Source organism: Episyrphus balteatus, chromosome 1 (genome assembly GCF_945859705.1).
Source record: "Episyrphus balteatus chromosome 1, idEpiBalt1.1, whole genome shotgun sequence".
Classification (NCBI taxonomy): Eukaryota; Metazoa; Arthropoda; class Insecta; order Diptera; family Syrphidae; genus Episyrphus; species Episyrphus balteatus.
The window spans coordinates 69,762,113-69,783,994 of NC_079134.1; the positions used below are offsets into that span (position 1 = coordinate 69,762,113).

The 21,882-nt window shown below is 34.4% G+C and overlaps 1 long non-coding RNA gene across 1 annotated transcript; it reads right to left on the reverse strand.

Annotated features, from left to right (window-relative positions):
* Positions 1-259: 259 nt before the first annotated feature.
* Positions 260-20,359, reverse strand: LOC129907655 (uncharacterized). The gene is made up of 5 exons (XR_008771120.1): positions 20,345-20,359; positions 1,622-2,004; positions 1,468-1,554; positions 527-1,270; positions 260-463 (listed from the first exon to the last, which is right to left on the reverse strand). It is a non-coding gene; the product is annotated as an uncharacterized LOC129907655 (long non-coding RNA).
* Positions 20,360-21,882: the final 1,523 nt, after the last annotated feature.

Consider the following 21,882-nt stretch of genomic DNA (forward strand, 5'->3'; position numbering starts at 1 on the left):
TATTATACAGACTATAAATTCATTATCAACTTAATTTATTTAACTCATTATTATTTACTTGAAATTATAACTTATTATTTTTTCACAAAAAAAAAAAAAAACACTAATTATAATTAATTCATCTATCTAAGAACTGAAAGTACTATGATGCTAGCGTTCTTTAAACTCTATTAATAATAGATTTTAATTTATTGTTAATTCTTATAAATAAATAAATAAATAAATAAATTTCATTGAATATGTTGTACGAGTTTTTATTTTTAAATGCCTACATAATCTACTAAACAAAAATACATAATACATACATATGCTAATGCTTTGACAAAAAAAAACAATAAGTAAATTAATTTAAGTCATTATGGGTTTTATTTGTTTTTGTTTGTAGTGGTTGCTATTGTAACTGCATATTAAAAATCCAAAGACCTTATTACATGGATCATAACCGAATCATTATTGTGGTTGTCTGTAAGTAAATAAAAAATGTGATGCATATTGCCCGTTTAAAAAACGATAAAGTTTTCTTTACCTCAAAACTCCAATCAATGGATGATGTAAGAAACAAATGGTCAAAATTTGTTGAAAATTGATGATCTCTTATTTGCAAGTGGCACCAATTGTCTTGATTTCAGTTCCTGCAGTTCCAGTGTATCTTGCAGTTTCGATAACACATCCAAACTCCAAGTGCACAGCTTTCCGTCGGATGAAATCGAAATCACATTGTGTGGATTCTGTATGCCCAGCATTTGCAGTACATTGGGTACGTTTATGCAGTTAGTGTCTTCTGGATAGAGCCGCACTCATGCATTCCATCATCCCAAACTTTAATCTGTCGAGTAAAGGTTTTTCGACCACAAGATTTTCATTAAATTTTGCAATTAATGTTGACATAACAGTATTCTATAAAATTCTATTCCAGCCCATTACAATCATCTAGCATCTAGCTCTTTAGGGCTTTTAAAAAAAAGTTATTTAATCGATTTAGGAAGAATCGCAGAAAAAAAAAACAAATGGCTACAACCAATGGTTGTGAGAATCCACGGCAGTGGATTGCAAATTAAGTGACTATTCATAATAGCGCCAGCTTTATGACCGTTTTTAGCCTCTTCTTTTCCACAACTTGAATAAACTTGCTGTTCTGTGTCTGTCTCCCTGTCAATAGGTGGGGATTTTCGTAAATGAGAATCTGTATTATCTAATGGATCAGCCGCGGATGTTGTGCAGCGATCAATCAAATGACGTTGCACCGTCGATTTGGGATTTACAGCCGCATCTAAAATTATAAAAAAAAAACAATAGAAGTTAATAATATATTCTATTCAATTGACAATAGAATTCAAATAAAAATTAATAAATTAGAAGTAAAAAAACTTATAGGAAATTAATTGGGTAGAAGTAAAAAATCGCGAGAACAGCACAACATTTAAATTTTCAAATAATCTTTCGGTCATTTTAAATGCCAAGAATTACCTCAGATCTCAGAAATTATAATGGCACAATAGGATAAGGCCAAGATTGAGTTCCTGCGAGAGTCAGAGTTGCTTATGTTTAGTATACCTTAAAATTAAAAACAGAAAATAAAAATATTTTTTTAATTATAAGCGTAAATAATTTTCGATCTTACCTCACACACAGGGTAATCCAACAAACATTAATCGCCTTATCCCAATATAATGATATGGTGGCATTTCGAAAACATGCTTCAAAAAGAACGTAGGTATTCCTGATACCTGTTGAGTTAGGATCCATCAACCATCTAATGCTAGGCTAGTCCAACTCTCTGGACTAAATTGCAATAAAGGTCGATTAATCTTACAACATGTTGACGATATGTCACCAATTCCAACCACGCAGTCCGGGACATTGAGTCATTGAGTGCCAAACGAACAGTTTCAGAGTCGTTCGGAAGAATGCCAGAGAGTCCCGGACGACCTATAAGTATGACACGCTGAATAAGAGCATCCTCATCGGCGACCAGAGAATTGTGTTGATTTCTGTGTAGGTGTACTATATGTAAAAATACAGCCTTATTATTACACTATAAAATTTTATTTGATTATTAAATGTGATTTTACTAGAAATTATATCTTTTTACCATGTTTTTATTTGTATTCGATGCATCCAAAATTAGTGGATTTTGATTTTTTTTATCTGATTTTTTTGACAAATCAGCTGGCTGTCATAATAAGAAACTCACCACTTCCTGTGGTGAATTTGTTGTGAGGTTTCTTATGAGGTTTTTTGCAGAATACCAAATTGTGACAACCTCATAAGAAACCTCACAAAAATAACCTCACAAAAAATTGTGACTTGTGAGCATCACAACTCCAGAATAGTTTTGTTCTTACTCCACCAACATTTTGGTAATATACATTAAAATTGAGGAGACACCCAGGATCAGAATCAAGGATTTCAGGAACATCTACAGCATCATCATCAACATCGTTTGCAGTAATAACATCAGTGGCAACTGATATATTAAGATTCTGAACAGTAATAATAAATTTATTTTCATTAAACAAACATATAAAAACAATACAACATGATTACATTTAATAAACAAAGTATTTTATAACAAAGTATAAAATCTCTAACTTCAACACCCCCACTAGATTTTTATACTTTTAAAAAACCTATAAATCTACAACAGTTGTTGTGTTTTGTTGCAGGAAGTCCTTTAGTCATCACGTCTGCAGGCATCGCTTCAGTTTTCAAATATGTTACTTTTAATTTCTTTTCTTCAACAAGATCTCGAACGAAATGATGCCTTATATCAATGTGTTTTGAACGTGCATGATATATGTTATTTTTAGAGAGGTTTATTGCACTCTTGTTATCACATTGTAATATTAGTTCTTGATTCCAATTTATGAGTTCTCGCAATAAAGATTGAAGCCAAAGCGCTTCTTGAGATGTTGAGGCTAAAGCCATATACTCAGTCTCTGTGGTGGAGAGAGCGACAGTAGGTTGTTTCTTTGCATTCCATGAAATAGGTCCCCCTTGGTATTTAAAGAGGTAACCAGTAGTAGATTTTCTGTCATCGGAGTCACTAGCCCAGTCAGCATCCGAAAAACCTTCTAGACATCCTTCATTGTCACGAGAGTATTCCAGTTTATAGTCTAGTGTTCCTTTTATATAACGAAAAAGTCGTTTAACCGCTCCCCAGTGGGATTTTGAAGGATTGCTATTAAATCTTGATAAAGCCCCCACTGCAAAAGATAAATCTGGGCGACTTACTTGTGCTGCATATAAAATGCTGCCGATTGCTTCTTGGTATGGAACGGTTTTCATATAATCAGTTTCTTATTTACTTGGTTGACATGTTTCTTTGATGAGTTTCTGATTGATATCTAGGGGTGTGGACACCGGATTACAATCCTCCATATTAAAACGCTTGAGGATGTTCTTTAAGTACGTCCGTTGGTCTATCCACAACTTTCCCTCCTCTCGATTGCGTGTTATTTGCATGCCAAGCACAAATTTAGCTTCTCCAAAATCTTTCATCTCGAATGATTTAGCCAAATTTTCTTTGATTGTTCTTTTTTCATTTTTGTTGTTGGTAAAAATCAGTATGTCGTCACCGTAAATAGCGACAAAAGTCTTGTCTTTACTTTTAGTCTTGTAATAGATGCATGGATCGGTTTTTGATTGTAAAAGCCCAATTTGTTTCAATGTTTCGTCCAATTTCTTGTTCCAAACCCTGCTTGCTTGTTTGAGACCGTACAGTGATTTCTTGAGTTTACATACTTTATTTTGAACATTATCAAAACCTTCTGGAAGATTCATGTAAACTTCTTCGTCAAGTTCGCTTTGTAGGAAGGCAGTCACAACGTCCATTTGATCGATATCCAAATCATAGCGCACAGCCAAGCTTAAAAGTACCCTTATGGATGTGTACCTTACGACTGGAGAAAATGTTTCTTGATAATCGATCCCTTGACGTTGCGAATAACCCTTTACGACCAATCTAGCTTTATATTTTTCAACATTACCACTTGCATCTTTTTTTGTCTTAAATGTCCACTTGGAATTTATGGCTTTCTTTCCTTTTGGTAATGGAACTAATTCCCAGGTATCGTTTTTCATAAGAGCTGCATATTCATCGTTCATTGCTTTTTTCCACTCAGACATATGTTCACTTTTCATTGCTTCAGTGACTGTTTTTGAGTCTTCGTCACTGTCGCTAGCCATGTAGGATAGATAACCGTATCTTTCTGGTGGATTTGTTATTCTCGTAGATCGTCTTATTGCTTCTTCGGATATTTCTTCAGATATGATTCTTTCTGGAGATTCTTCATCAATGAAATCATTTTGTGCATCAGAAAAGCTATTTTCACTAGTCGAATCGTCACTTATTTGGATTGGTATTTCATCACTAGTATCTTCTGATGAATTTTCACTAACATCACTTATCTGGATTGATAATTCATTACTAATATCTTCTGATGAATCTTCATTTTCATTCCCCACTGAATCACATCCTGTAAAAATATCACAATAAGATGTATCATTTGTCTTACCATCCTTTGGAAAAATTTGCTCATGGAAAACTGCATCTCGACTTGTAATGACTTCTCTTATCTTGGTATCATAAAAGCGATATGATTTCGAGTGTGTTGAGTATCCGACAAAAATTACTTCTTTTCCCTTGGCATCGAGTTTCTTTCTCTTTTCTTTGGGAATGTGAATTACTGCTTGACAACCGAAAACTTTAAGATGTTGCAGATTCACTCTTCTTCCACTCCAAACTTCTTCAGGTGTTTTTTCTTTTGTACCTTTGCAAGGTGTTCTGTTTGTTAAATAAACTGCCGTATTTTCAGCTTCAGCCCAAAAACGTTTGTGTAAGCCAGAATCAATGAGAAGACAACGAGCTTTTTCGATGATGGTTCTATTCATCCTTTCTGCCAACCCATTTTGCTGTGGAGAATATGGAACCGTTGTTTGATGTTGAATACCTGCATCTGTTAATATTTTCTTCATCTTAAAATTGCAGTATTCTTTGCCATTGTCGCTTCTTATGGCCTTAATTTTTTTACCAGTCTGATTCTCTACAAAGTTTTTGAACTCAAGGAATTTCTCCGCTACCTCAGTCTTGCTTTTAATGAAAAATGCAAAGACTTTTCTTGAAAAATCATCAATGAAAAGAAGCATGTACTCTGAACCACCAATTGATTTGTGTTCAAGCGGACCACAAAGATCTGTATGTACAAGTTCTAATATTGATTCTGCTCTAGTACCAATTGACTTAAATGGCTGGCGTGCCATTTTACCTTTGATACATGTAATGCAATTGATTTTTGAACTATCGCAATCAATATTCTGCACTGCTTTCGGAATCATAACTTTTGTGGTTTCGATACTTGGATGTCCTACACGCTTATGCCAAAGTTCGAGGTTTGAAGCTGAATTTTTCGTAACATATGCACGCTGGTTGGTTGGCCTGTTGAGTCGAAACATATTGTTCACTAAAGTTGCAGTTGCAACTATAGCACCTCTTTGGTCTTTAACTAGACATCCATTCTTGGAAAAAATGACTGAAAGACCGTTCTGAACAATTTTCGAGACAGATAAAAGGTTTATGCATAAGTCAGGAACGTGAAGCACCTCCAAAAATTCAACCTCACTTTCTTTGAATTTTCCAATTGATACATTCATTTCGACTTTACCTATACCTTGGACTTGCGTTTTCGAATTATTTGCAACAATTACCTCAGAATTAAGATTTTCCATCTTACTTGAAAAACATGCACTATTTGAGCACATATGAGCTGATGCTCCCGAATCGAAGTACCATTCATCTTTTTCAAGAGCTGTGACTGAAAAACAGCTTAACATCGCAGTCTTCTTTTCTTGATGGTTCTTATTCTTTTTTGGACATTTAGTAGCAATATGCCCAAATTCGTTGCAGTTGTAACATATAGGACCTTTAAAATTCTTGTTCCCAAAGTTTTTCTTATTCTTGCCAACAAAAGCAGTGTCATGGCTCGCATCCATTTTAACATCTTGAAGCAACTTAGTTTTAATGCTATCCCCAGTAATAGAAATCCCAGAGCTTTGGATTCCCATTATCATAGGCTTGTATTCATCGGGGAGACCAGCCATAAGCATAGATCCTACCCATTCTTCATCTAGTTTAAGACCTATAGACCTGAGCTTGTCTGCTGTATTTAACACTTCGTTAACGTACGCATCTACGGAAGAAAAATCTTTCAGTTTCGTAGAACAAAACTTTTGAATGAGCCCCACTCTCCTCACAAGACCAGAATCTTCAAAAATTTTCTGGAGAGATTCCCAAATTTCTTTAGCACTTTTGCAATGCCTTATATGAGGATAAATGGATCGTTCAACAAGCAATATAAGCTCCGATTTCGCATTTAAGAGCTTTGCTGCATCCTTCTCACTTTCATCAGAAACAGCCTTCCAAAGCCCCTTCATTTGGAAATAAGCTTCAACAGAAAACTTCCAGTCTTCAAAATTTTCGGTTCCCCGAAGCTTTTCAATATTGTATTTCATTTCAGACATCTTTTTCTTTAATACAAATTGCCTTATAATTTTGTATTTATTTCGTGATAAGGCCCATAACCTGATATATTAAGATTCTGAACAGTAATAATAAATTTATTTTCATTAAACAAACATATAAAAACAATACAACATGATTACATTAAATAAACAAAGTATTTTATAACAAAGTATAAAATCTCTAACTTCAACAGCAACATCAGTGGCAACATCAGCAACAAAGACAGCATCATGAGCAACAAATTCAATTAGTGTATTAGAATTATTGACATTTTCAGCAACATTTTCAACAGCATCATCATCAAAACCAACATCATCATCAACATTTACAGCAACATCATCGTCAACAACATTGTGAGCAACATTGTCAACAGCACCATCATCAAAACCAACATCATCATTATCATCAACAATAGCAGCATTAATTAGTTTTTTGGCTTATAATCAAAAGTACGAATATTCACACCCATTGGCCAAAAATCGGTACGAAAGATTGAATTTACGTGTTCCAATGAGCATCCAATTTTAAAATTAACAAAATTTGGTCTCCATTCATCTTTTTCTCCCTGATTGTATTTTGCCAACAACTTATAACAAGAAAAAAGCTTTGCACATAAATTTGTTTTCTTTGAAACGTATGAAACTATGGATTCTGGTTTTGTATTTGGTTTAAAACTTGATATATGAAACCATTTAAGTTTAAAATACACCTTAAGATCAGTATGGTCATCCCTTATATCAGATTTAGTATCATTTGGTTTATTATTAATGTTTTCGTGATCCACAAAATCTTGTTCTGTGTAACTTTTATTTTAAATTTTAATGCAAAGGCATTAAACAACATTATATATTGTGGTGAATTAATAAAAAAGGTGTACAGACAAACATAGGGGAGAGTACGATAACTAAGGCGGCGAGAATTGATAACGGTATTTTGTAGAGGAGTTCAATAAAATCATTTTTTACTATGGGAGGGGAGGGGTCTATCTACCCCCGTTTAGGCGGGAGGGGCAATTTTCGAAAATATGACGAAAAATAAAAAACAAAAACATTAAAAAACAACGGAAACACTTACAGTTATAAATGATACACTTAAATCTAATTTGTAAATCAAGTTATTTCAATCAATGGTTTTTGAAATAATTTGTGAAAAAAAGTTTGAAAAAACACATTGAATACAATTTTTATCATGACTTTGACATTATGCTGGTAGTAAATAACGTTTGAGTCGAATAAATAGCAATATACACAAGAAATCGGGCAAAATGTTTAAATTTATTGAAAAAACTTCCGAAAAAAATTTTGTTTGAAGTACCGATAAATAGAAACACTAATAAATTATGCCAATCGATTTCTCAGGTCCGAAATAGGGTGAACAGCCAACAACGCACTTGTCTCAACAATTTTTTTGGAAAAACTTGTACGGTGTAATTTATTTTGGTGTACCAGAGAATTGAGCAATGATAAACAAAATCGTAATCCTATTTAGGGGCTTTCGTTTCCAGCCATTTCACATTCTTGGCTGTGTTAGGCAGAAACTTATCACAGTAGATCTTTTTTATAATATTTTAAATAAGTTTATTTGATAAAATAACAAAACTTATAAATGTTTTGTGAAACAAAAAAATGAATTCACTTGACTTTCATTAAAAGTTTTTTCTTTTTTAAGAAATGTCAAATTTGCGGACGTAAATTGAGAAAGGAAAGTGAGTTTACGTCCGAAAACAAAACTGAACGAAACCTAGCAATCCGCTATTATGGCTGTGACATGTGATTTGCATGTATTTGGGAATTTTCGTACGTCAACGTACGCACTCTTCCGACTATTTAAGTTCTCTGCAAACCAAGCCTCAGTAGTTTAGGGGAAAATACAACCACCCACAAGGTCTACTTTGAGGATGTATGTGCCTTGCGTCTTCGTGTAGAAGCAGACTTATAAACGACCCTTCAAGCAAACGAGTCCGACCTCGGTCCAAATCCGCTCCGCCACAGGCGGAGCTGAGTCCGACTTCGACTACGAAACGGGTCCGACGACGGCTCAAATTAGTATGGAAATTATAATCACCGCGGAGCCGATTTTATATGTATTGGTTTTTTCACCACGATTTCTCCTTCGACTTTGTGTTCATACACAAAAAGTTGCAAGTGTGTGAGTGCCACCCCGTTTTTCTCGTTTTGAGGTCGGAATGTCTTTTTTGAACTCAGTTTTCTTGCTTGAAGTGGAACGCTTATTATGCTTCATATGTTATTAATATTAATTTTTTTTTTTTCAATTCAAAAAATTTTTTCCCTAGGCCTGTTATCACTATTTTTTCAAGGAATTTATCCATTTTTGCCTTGTCACACCCACAATAAAAAAAAAAAAATTACTCTCATGTTCTATCACTCCAGAAAAAGTAGTAAAAATTTGGAGTACTCCTTAAGTGCCTGGCTACACAGTGATTTTTCAATCGATTGAAAAATCACATGAGGTGGCTACACACTGACTGTTGTGCCCAACTTTTCCATTTTCCATTTTCCACTTTTACATTTTCTAGGAACAAACGTCAAAAAGAGGAACAATTTAGCAATACCCTCAGAAAATTCAGTTCCCTTCGTGAGCATCTTCCCCGTGAGCATGAGCTTGCCATTAAGCTCACGATTAGGCGATTGAAAAATCACCGTGTAGCCAGGTACTAATAGAGTGAAAGAAAACGACATAAATTTTATTGGAGGGGAAATTTATTTCATGTTGCATGCCAGAAAGAGATAGATGCTTCACGTATTCTTATATACAGAAAGTATATAACTGAGTTTTTTCCCGAGCTCCTATCTTTTTTCAGTGGAAAAGAAGTACTTCTTTTACGTAAATATTTCACCGGTTTTTTCTGTAGCTCAACGTTTGCTGGGAAACTACTAGTAGTACTTTGCCACCTCCCTAGGGATGCAACATCGTTAAAAAAAACATCGATGTTTTATTTACAACATCGATGTTAAAAAACCATCGGTTCTATCTTTGATACATCGATGTTTTTCCGATGTTTTTGTTGTTAGACATAAATATGATCTACTGTATCTAAAGAACTTAATGTCTTATCTGTTTAAAACCCAAAAACCTAAGTTGAATTCAATTTTTCGATACCACAAAACAGAAAAATTTATCAACAAAATGAAACATATTTTCTTAATACGATTTTCGTTCTTATTTATATATAAACTAGCTGACCCGGCGGACTTCGTTCCGCCATTTCTTATATTTATTTCTAATTTTCGACTCTGTAATAAGTTAATTTTCAAATGAAAAAGAGGATCAGAACTTGAAAAGTTCATAAAAGAGTTTAAGAAGATTAACTTTTAAACTTTTAGCAAAAGTGGCCTGTGCAAAAAAATAAAAGACTACTCAAAAATGTAATTGAGAAATTGAGTTCAGTCTGGTCTCCCGAAGCCTGTTTCTATCCTGAGTGATGGTTGCCCCAGCCTCCGAAAACAAACGTTCGCTTGGAACAGACATGGCGGCTATGGGATGATATACCATTTGAACCCATGCAAGTTTTGGAATAAGAGTTATCATATCTTCCCGAATCAAGATTGCGTCACTTTTAATTGGTGTAACAGGAGATGATAGGTACATTTGTACTTCTGTTTCACTAATAGTTGCATTGATTGTCGTTGGAGACGATTTATCTTTTATGTTCGATATATCAAAAACCGAATCATCTGCATCTCTCTCAGACAAAACTTTGAAGCTTTGAACACTAGACAAAAAAGATTGATTTTGAGAGTTCAAGTTCTGTTATTATGTAAAAAAAGAAAAACGAGTAACAAAATGAACGATGTCGATGTTTTGCAAATTTAACGTCGATGTATCGGCGATGTATCGGCTTAAGAAACATCGATGTATACATCGTCGTATACATCGATGATATAGGGGCCCCCAAAAAATTGAGTATTAAACATTTTCTGATTACCATTTTTTGTGCATGTGTCTTTGGAATGTAAGGGTTTGAAAATATAAATTCTGTTTCCAAAGTCCTTCAGCATGACTTAGAGAAAGAAAACATTTTTTTTTTTGGGAAGTGAGCCATGTTTTCAAAATTAAAAGCAGTAACATAACGAAGCGCTTTTTTGATGAGTTGACAGAAGTAATTAAGTAAGAATTTCAAATTCGGAATCGTACTTTAAAGTCAAAGTTTACAATTACCACCTGGGATATTTCGATCGGTTAAATTCATCAAGGCTTTAAGTTGGGGGCCCTGTTACACGGATACAGCTGATACAGCGGTAGCTACGGCACTGGCCTTTATAGTTCTGGCTTTAGTGTCCGAAAACTGAAACCCTTCAAGCAAGAAAACGGAGTTCTGTTTGATTTCTCCATTTGGACACGCCGTTTTACTCACACATTTACAACTTTTTGTGAATGAACACAAAGTTGAAGGAGAAGTCGTGGTGAAAAGTGCGAAAAGGAGAAATAACCCCTGCAAACCAAACCTCAGTAGTTTAGGGGAAAATACAACCACCAGTAAAGTCTTCTTTGTGGATGTATGTGTCCTTATTTACCGAAATCTCTCCCCTCAATAAATAGTAGTTTTGTTTCTCCCGAAAAAAATAAATTCTTCTTTGGTAAATTTTATATTTTCTAATGAAACCTTGATAGCCGCCAGTGCCGGTTTAAGCACTACCGGCGCCCCTGGGCGAGATTGCAAGTGGCGCCTCTAAAAAAAATTAATTTTAAAACAATTTTTTTATATCACGAAAAAAAGCAATAGCAGATTATGTCTTACCTCTCATATACTTGTTAATGCATTTATGTAACAATGTGCAGTTTATTAAAGTAGGTACATAAGGTACATACACTTCAAAAAAAATTAAATATTCATGTAATTTAGGCTCAATTGACAAGTTTACCTTTATCTCTGACTTTTTGCTTAAACACATTTAAAGAGTAGGTACCTGCAGTTGGTTTTATTTGAACAATATTTTTTCAAAAACTTTTTCAACTAGGTACGTACATTAATGTCGTTTTTGATTGGAGTCACTCAATGATTCACTCATTCTGAAATCCAATAAAAGAGTTTGAACCGGTTCCACCCAATTCCGAGATTTAGTATCTGCATTGGTGAAAAATCAAATATTTTTTTATTTGTCTTTTCACTAGGAGACTAAAAAAATTGCAGCAGGCTTCAGAATGATTCCGGAAGCTTCCGGACGGCCAATCGAAAATGACATACCCTAATAAGTATTAGGTTTTTTCGTTGTGAGCTCTAGGACACTCTGGGTCGCTCCGAATTCGTTTTCAAGCGTTTTTTGTAGCTCCTTTTTCAACCAGAGTTATTTCCTCTGTGTTCGATGTTCGTTCTGTACGCACCCTGAACAACTCTGGGTATTTTGTCAGAGCTGAGGAATTCAGAGTTATCTAAATGAAATCTGCTTTTTAAGAAAAGAAAATTTTTTGGTGTGCGAAAAGTGATTTTTCGTTTGTGGATACAAAATGTGTGTGGTAAATATGAGATTTTTCAAGTACAAAATGTAAAAACAAAAAATCAGTTGATGAAACTAAAGTTAATTGACGTGACTCAGAATGCCCTGGAGGGAGAACAACGAACAGCCCTATTTTTTTATTCTCACACACAAACGTAGTTTTCTTGAGAAATGGAGAAGCTGTAAACTTTTGGCCTTTCTGGATTTTTTGTTTTTGGGATTTCGGGATTCTGGGTTTTCGGGATTTTGGGTTTTTGGAATTTAGGGTTTTCTGGATTTTGGATTTCGAGATTCTGTCCGTCTCCCTTCTGTTTCTTTATTCATTATTACAGCGGGGATATTCTCCATAAACTATTTTGTCACGTCGGTCAGTCTATTCTTTTCCATATCCGGCAAAAATAAAGAAACACACTCCATCTCCATATTACCAGCTATGATTAAGTGATTTATATATAGAGGCGCCTTTGCAAAAATTAAATTGGTTGGAGGAATATTAGGATTCCTTTAGTCTTTCAAAAGAAATTGCGGCGCCTTGTTCTTCAAAGATGAACGAAGATTTTGGACACCGAAAGCCAAACAAACTAATCCAAAATTGGGGGGCGCCTTCATTCTTCAAAAAGTTTAGGACAAAAATACGAGAGCCGTTAGAAAAGTAAAATAGAAAAAAATTGGGGCGCCTTTGTGAAAGTAAAAATAAATAATACATTGATTGGAAAGACTTCGTTTTTTATATATAGACATTTGTAAAAGTTCGGGGCGCCTCCCGCGCCCCTCAATTCTTGTGCACCTGGGCGACGGCCCAGGCTGCCCCCCCTAAAACCGGCCCTGCTTAGGGTCTCAATAGAATTCCTTTAAAATATTTAGGTTAGGAAACACCCCAAAGTATGATTAAAAAATATATATTTAAATTTTTCATACAAAATGTATGCAAATGACGGACACGAAGAATTTTAAGTTTGAGGCGTATAAAAGTGAAATGGGTATGGGGGGAGGCATGCTGTCCTCTGCAACCTCCCTCCTCAGGCTCACTATAGGTGGGGACAAGTTTGGGTATGTAAAAAGAACTTCAAAAAAAAATTTGTTTTTCTTCGCGATCGTCATTTGCATGCATTTTGTATGAAAAAATTTACTTTAAAAAATTTATTAAAAATATAAAAACACGTTTCCTAACATTAAAATTGTTATTTTTATAACTTTTAGTCATTAATCTTTCAAATTAAATTATTCGCGTATTAAAATTCGTGCACCCCTAAAGTAAAGATTTTTAATAAGCATTTTAATGCTTTCAAATAAAAAAAAAAGGACTAACTGTGATACATATATTTATCAAGCAACTTCCCGTCGTGATCGCCTTTTGTGAACAAAGCAGGTCATCACTTTATATTTGTAAAGAAAGCATTGGTTCATCTATAGCTCAGGGAAATTAGTCAAAATATGGGCATGAAATCGCATTTTTCGCGGGACAAATTTTTTTTCATGGAATGTGTTCGGGTGGTTGTCCTTATCATAAAAGTCAATTTGTTGGGAAAATTGGAGGTTGGGAACAGCCGCCATCTTGGAAAAGAGATAAAAACGATACCAATTAACGTGAATGGGCTAAATGTATACTATTTGAAATTAAAAAAAAACATGCTGATGCTCTATTATTTTTCCTAAATCTGGACACCTCAATCTTTGCTATGGGGTTAACAGAACTCACGATATAAGCTTTTTTAACTAACCATATCAGGCTTTTCAATTCAAATAAACAAACAAAAATCGAAACAAAAAAGCCTCTAAAACATAATCGTATAAACGGCTTATATCTTGAGTTCTATTGGTCACATCCTCAAGATTGGGGTGTCTAGATTTAGGGAAAATAAAAGAGCATCAGCTTGTATATTTATAATTTCAAATAGTATACATTTAGCCCATTCACGTTAGTTGGAAAACTTACGTTATTTAACCCCCCAAAAACCGTATAAAGCACAAAATCAGAGTTGTCAGACCTTTGAAATCGACATTAACACACGTATGGCTGCAAAAGTGCGTACTTGTATTTTGGTTAAACCTCTACTCCCAAAATTTTCTCGGCCTACTAGCAAAAAACTAGCTTTTTTCTCACTTTTGACTAGTACATGGAGAGTTTCGGAGTTGGATTACTTCTACAATACGATGGTTACAATAACGATTGTGGGCTCATTTTATAGGTAATTATAAGTACTATAATTCATTCTTGAAGAATTATCCAAACAAATCAAAAGTTCGTCAGATATATGAAAAAATGTCATTTTGTCCCAACCTTGCGATACAAACCCGCACTTTTAACAACTGTAAAATTTTATTTAATCAACTCACGGAATTGTTTTGTATATCATTTTTTAGATAATTTTATTGTTGATAAGCCTTACCTTTGTCATTTTTTGTTAAAATGAATAACAATGGAGCTATTCAATAAAAACGATACCAATCTCTTTTCCAAGATGGCGGCTGTTCCCAACCTCCAATTTTCCCAACAAATTGATTTTTATGATAAGGACAACCACCCGAACACATTCCATGAAAAAAAATTTGTCCCGCGAAAAATGCGATTTAAATTACTAATTTCCCTGGGCTACTAAGGAAAAAATCGCAAGAAAGCAGCGTGGGCTCGAAAATGTTCGTGACCAATTGATAAGCACAATTCTCACAATATTAGTCTGTGATATGCTCAAGTTTGATCCACCTGAGATTGAGCGAGCTGTTTTCCATGAAAGTTGTCTACTAAATCGATCTTATTCAATTTGATGGGCTCGCAATGAATGGAACCTTCTATCAGAAATCTGGAATCATTTCTGGTGGTAATCGTGCTTTGCCTCGCAAAGCCAAGCATGTATGGCTGAGCTAAAAATTCAACAAGAAAAACTCACGGAAGAAAAGAAGAGTTGGTAAAGAAATCACCAACAGCAATTGTCGAAAGACAAATTCAGGTAACTGTTTACTTACATAAGGGGTATTCACGATCTGGTGCAACAGGCCTAGTAAAAATGTAAAATTTTATTTTTTTTACAATAGATCGTGAATGCCCCTTTTCTAATCTATAGTAAATATTGAAGCATGAATGAAATCCATGATGTTTTTTTTTTTTAACAGGGTTGTTCCTCCACTGTTGCTTCTTCTTTTTTTCCATTGTTTATAATTTAATTCTTTGTTTTGTTCGGGTTAATTAATTTTCACAAATTATTTTACATCAAAAGAAACTAAATCACGGGACATGAGTACCGACAAGCCGACAACCATAATAAACAGAATAAAAAAGACAAACTGTTTATCATGGGCGACGCAACGGTGAGCTGCCATCTGTCAAAATAATTTTACTCTGTTGTATTTTTATTTTGCAATAGGTCTAGGGTATAGAAAAAGTGCAAGACCATTGTAAAATTTCAATCCATATATTTTGTTGTTGTAGTGTTGTAAGATTTTACACTTTTGCACTTTTGCAATGATACAAGACCAGTTGCATTGGATCGTGAATACCCCTATAGATTTATTTGGTTTTGTTTTTAAATTCTAATAGGATTTTTAGGGTTTCGCAAATTGTCTAAAATACACAAAGTCGTACAAAAAATCCATCTCACAACTCACAACGGGGTAAGGAAATATGAATATCAAAAAGTTAATCGACGTTTTACAATAAAGTTTTTTTGCAGCTAAAAATCAAAGAAATCTAACACCGGATGTGCTATAATTTTTTCAAATAATTTTTTTTTTGTTTTTTCACTGGGAGAATAAAAAACTTGCAGCAGGCTTCAGAATGATTCTGGAAGCTTCCGGACGGCCAATCGAAAATGACATACCTTTATAAGTATTAGGTTTTTTCGTTGTGAGCTCTAGGGCACTCTGGGTCGCTCCGAATTCGTTTTCAAGCGTTTTTTGTAGCTCCTTTTTCAACCAGAGTTATTTCCTCTGTGTTCGATGTTCGTTCTGTACGCACCCTGAACAACTCTGGGTATTTTGTCAGAGCTGAGGAATTCAGAGTTATCTAAATGAAATCTGCTTTTTAAGAAAAGAAAATTTTTTGGTGTGCGAAAAGTGATTTTTCGTTTGTGGATACAAAATGTGTGTGGTAAATATGAGATTTTTCAAGTACAAAATGTAAAAACAAAAAATCAGTTGATGAAACTAAAGCTCCGAAAAACTCTGATTTTTTGACAGTTAATTGACGTGACTCAGAATGCCCTGGAGGGAGAACAACGAACAGCCCTATTTTTTTATTCTCACACACAAACGTAGTTTTCTTGAGAAATGGAGAAGCTGTAAACTTTTGGCCTTTCTGGATTTTTTGTTTTTGGGATTTTGGGATTTCGGGATTCTGGGTTTTCGGGATTTTGGGTTTTTGGAATTTAGGGTTTTCTGGATTTTGGATTTCGAGATTCTGTCCGTCTCCCTTCTGTTTCTTTATTCATTATTACAGCGGGGATATTCTCCATAAACTATTTTGTCACGTCGGTCAGTCTATTCTTTTCCATATCCGGCAAAAATAAAGAAACACACTCCATCTCCATATTACCAGCTATGATTAAGTGATTTATATATAGAGGCGCCTTTGCAAAAATTAAATTGGTTGGAGGAATATTAGGATTCCTTTAGTCTTTCAAAAGAAATTGCGGCGCCTTGTTCTTCAAAGATGAACGAAGATTTTGGACACCGAAAGCCAAACAAACTAACCCAAAATTGGGGGGCGCCTTCATTCTTCAAAAAGTTTAGGACAAAAATACGAGAGCCGTTGGAAAAGTAAAATAGAAAAAAATTGGGGCGCCTTTGTGAAAGTAAAAATAAATAATACATTGATTGGAAAGACTTCGTTTTTTATATATAGACATTTGTAAAAGTTCGGGGCGCCTTCCGCGCCCCTCAATTCTTGTGCACCTGGGCGACGGCCCAGGCTGCCCCCCCTAAAACCGGCCCTGCTTAGGGTCTCAATAGAATTCCTTTAAAATATTTAGGTTAGGAAACACCCCAAAGTATGATTAAAAAATATATATTTAAATTTTTCATACAAAATGTATGCAAATGACGGACACGAAGAATTTTAAGTTTGAGGCGTATAAAAGTGAAATGGGTATGGGGGGGAGGCATGCTGTCCTCTGCAACCTCCCTCCTTAGGCTCACTATAGGTGGGGACAAGTTTGGGTATGTAAAAAGAACTTCAAAAAAAAATTTTTTTTTCTTCGCGATCGTCATTTGCATGCATTTTGTATGAAAAAATTTACTTTAAGAAATTTATTAAAAATATAAAAACACGTTTCCTAACATTAAAATTGTTATTTTTATAATTTTTAGTCATTAATCTTTCAAATTAAATTATTCGCGTATTAAAATTCGTGCACCCCTAAAGTAAAGTCGAGCCAAGATTTTTAATAAGCATTTTAATGCTTTCAAATAAAAAAAAAAAGGACTAACTGTGATTCATATATTTATCAAGCAACTTCCCGTCGTGATCGCCTTTTGTGAACAAAGCAGGTCATCACTTTATATTTGTAAAGAAAGCATTGGTTCATCTTAGGAAAAAATCGCAAGAAAGCAGCGTGGGCTCGAAAATGTTCGTGACCAATTGATAAGCACAATTCTCACAATATTAGTCTGTGATGTGCTCAAGTTTGATCCACCTGAGATTGAGCGAGCTGTTTTCCATGAAAGTTGTTTACTAAATCGATCTTATTCAATTTGATGGGCTCGCAATGAATGGAACCTTCTATCAGAAATCTGGAATCATTTCTGGTGGTAGTCGTGCTTTGCCTCGCAAAGCCAAGCATGTATGGCTGAGCTAAAAATGCAACAAGAAAAACTCACGGAAGAAAAGAAGAGTTGGTAAAGAAATCACCAACAGCAATTGTCGAAAGACAAATTCAGGTAACTGTTTACTTACATAAGGGGTATTCACGATCTGGTGCAACAGGCCTAGTAAAAATGTAAAATTTTATTTTTTTACAATAGATCGTGAATGCCCCTTTTCTAATCTATAGTAAATATTGAAGCATGAATGAAATCCATGATGTTTTTTTTTTAACAGGGTTGTTCCTCCACTGTTGCTTCTTCTTTTTTTCCATTGTTTATAATTTAATTCTTTGTTTTGTTCGGGTTAATTAATTTTCACAAATTATTTTACATCAAAAGAAACTAAATCACGGGACATGAGTACCGACAAGCCGACAACCATAATAAACAGAATAAAAAAGACAAACTGTTTATCATGGGCGACGCAACGGTGAGCTGCCATCTGTCAAAATAATTTTACTCTATTGTATTTTTATTTTGCAATAGGTCTAGGGTATAGCAAAAGTGCAAGACCATTGTAAAATTTCAATCCATATATTTTGTTGTTGTAGTGTTGTAAGATTTTACACTTTTGCACTTTTGCAATGATACAAGACCAGTTGCATTGGATCGTGAATACCCCTATAGATTTATTTGGTTTTGTTTTTAAATTCTAATAGGATTTTTAGGGTTTCGCAAATTGTCTAAAATACACAAAGTCGTACAAAAAATCCATCTCACAACTCACAACGGGGTAAGGAAATATGAATATCAAAAAGTTAATCGACGTTTTACAATAAAGTTTTTTTGCAGCTAAAAATCAAAGAAATCTAACACCGGATGTGCTATAATTTTTTCAAATAATTTTTTTTTTGTTTTTTCACTGGGAGAATAAAAAACTTGCAGCAGGCTTCAGAATGATTCTGGAAGCTTCCGGACGGCCAATCGAAAATGACATACCTTTATAAGTATTAGGTTTTTTCGTTGTGAGCTCTAGGGCACTCTGGGTCGCTCCGAATTCGTTTTCAAGCGTTTTTTGTAGCTCCTTTTTCAACCAGAGTTATTTCCTCTGTGTTCGATGTTCGTTCTGTACGCACCCTGAACAACTCTGGGTATTTTGTCAGAGCTGAGGAATTCAGAGTTATCTAAATGAAATCTGCTTTTTAAGAAAAGAAAATTTTTGGTGTGCGAAAAGTGATTTTTCGTTTGTGGATACAAAATGTGTGTGGTAAATATGAGATTTTTCAAGTACAAAATGTAAAAACAAAAAATCAGTTGATGAAACTAAAACTCCGAAAAACTCTGATTTTTTTGACAGTTAATTGACGTGACTCAGAATGCCCTGGAGGGAGAACAACGAACAGCCCTATTTTTTTATTCTCACACACAAACGTAGTTTTCTTGAGAAATGGAGAAGCTGTAAACTTTTGGCCTTTCTGGATTTTTTGATTTTGGGATTTCGGGATTCTGGGTTTTCGGGATTTTGGGTTTTTGGAATTTAGGGTTTTCTGGATTTGGGATTTCGAGATTCTGTCCGTCTCCCTTCTGTTTCTTTATTCATTATTACAGTTTGACATTTTAAAATTTTGTTTGAAAACAGAAAAATGCGAAAATTGTTTCTTTAAAATTCTTTTGTTATTAACAAAAACAACCATTACGAATGTATTTCCTATTATATTATATTCCGCCATATCGTCGCCCTAGTATTGAAGTGCCGTATATGCCATTTTTACATTTTTGGGAAATCGCATTTAAATGTTCGGAAGATAATTGCGAAAGAACTAACCGCTGGTATTTTTTGATATTTTAGTATGATATAGGGTAAGCGGGGGTACATTTGACACCGGGGCACATTTGACACCGGGGCACATTTGACTTTGCGTTTTTCGGTATGATCGTGCCCTTAATTAACAATAGTTTGGATGAAGAAAGAAGCTTAGTTTGATTTTAAGAAATTTTGCGAAATTTTGCAGTCTTTCATTAACTTTTCGCGGAGTACCACGTGTTTTCGTGTTTTCTGTATTTCTGATCTTATTTTTGACCACCGGTATGTAAGCGATTTCTGAACCTAATAAAAAGTTTTTTCAATGCTGAATCAATATTTTGATATCACTATGCTTCAAGTTAAGTAAATTAAAACCAGCTTTGTAAAAAAATAGTATTAGTTATTGAAAAAAAAAAGAAAAACAGTTATGAAGCTCCTTCGGGGCACCTTTGACTTTTGCAATTTGGGCACATTTTTACGTTGATTTTGGGGAATTATTTATTTAATAAATTATTTAAAAGTAAATCGACATCGATTAATTTTGATTAAGATTTAAATGGAGAGATTTTTTGAAATATTTTATGGTTTTTTGTTTTTTCTTCTTCTTTTTAGAAAATAAATTTTTTGATTTATTTTTTTCGTTATATTGTTGAGTAGATTGTTTAAAACCAAAAATGTATTTTTTTCTAATTAAATAATAGACTAGTTAGATCCGCTGAATGTTTTAAAAATGTAATGCACACGATGTGGGGTTTAATCCACCATTGTCAAATGTACCCCTTTTAAAGTCAAAAGTGCCCCGGGATCGGGGCGATATATAAAACATACCTTTTTTTGTTTCCATATTGTTTATAATTTGATATAATTGTTTATAATTATACTAATATGTATTACGCTAACAACGACACGAGACACGACGCTACTATACACTTCAACAAAAAATAACAAAATGACGCTTTTGCTCTTGTTGGCTATGTCTGTCTTTATTTTTTTTTTTCTTTTCTCACTTTTCACCACGATTCTCGTTCGACTTTTGTGTTCATACACAAAAAGTTGCAAGTGTGTGAGTGCAAACCCGATTTTCGCGGTTTGAGGTCGGAGTTTCTTTGTTGAACTCAGTTTTCTTGCTAGAGTGGTTACCCTTCAAGCAAGAAAACGGAGTTCAGGAAAGAAACTCCGACCTCCGACCGAGAAAAGCGGGGTTGCACTCACACACTTGCAACTTTTTGTGTATGAGCACAAAAGTCGAACGAGAATCGTGGTGAAAAAGTGCGAAAAGGAAAACACCATTATGATAGAGACAAGTGCAACCCCATTTTGCAAATTTGTTTAAACGTCAAAATTAATAAAACAATAAAAAAAAAAGTAAGTAAGTGAGCGAGTGGAGGAAGCGAAAGGTAACTCAAAATATCGGCAGTGTTATAAATTTTGTTCTAGCGTTTTATTACTATCAATATATTTTCCTACTGATTCTTAAATATAATAACAATCTATTGACTAGCGTGGTCAGAGATAAAACGATCACCTTCCAATAATTGTTTCTTTCCAACTTGATAATTTTATGAGCGAGGATGAACGAAGTATGACGTTACTTCCTAAACTAGCGTGGTCAGAGATAAAACGAAACAATTATCGAGAAAACTTAGAAAACTTGCTAAGAAATCAAGAAATAGCCAACTTATCCTTTTTCGACCCAGAAGAGAAAAGGTGCCAAGCAATTTGTCGAACCATGGTTTGATAGCGAGTGCCTAAATACAAGACAAAAATCATTTTCGTGGTTGCGAATTTTCCAGCGCAACAGTAGTAATTTCAACAAAAAACAATACATGGAAGCAAACAAGCTGTTTAAAGAGCTATGTAAACACAAAAAGAAAAAATATTTTGAAATGCAAGCCCAAAAACTGGCGACCTGCAGAAATTCGGCTGAATTTTGGCAATTGGCATGGAAACTTAACGGTGTACAATACACAATTTGTCGACACCTTAATTCTGATGTTTTATCGCGGCACTTCAATATGCTTCTTAATCCAGTTATGAACCGGGTTGTCATCCATTATGCTGCTCCAGGAATCGAAAATCAAATCCTTGATCAACAAATAACTCCGGATGAGGTGAAACTGGCAGCTGAGGGCCTTAAAGATAGAAAAGCACCGGGGTCTGATAGAATACCAGCCGAATTTTATAAGTATGCGAATATCGATCTTTTTGAAAGTTTAGCTCTCTTGTTTAATAATGTTTTTGAAACAGGCGTGATACCTCTTCAGTTCAAGGAAGCACTAATTTTTCCTATTTACAAGAAAGGATGTGCATCGGATCCAGCAAACTATCGTGGAATTTCGTTTCTTAATGCATCATACAAAATATTT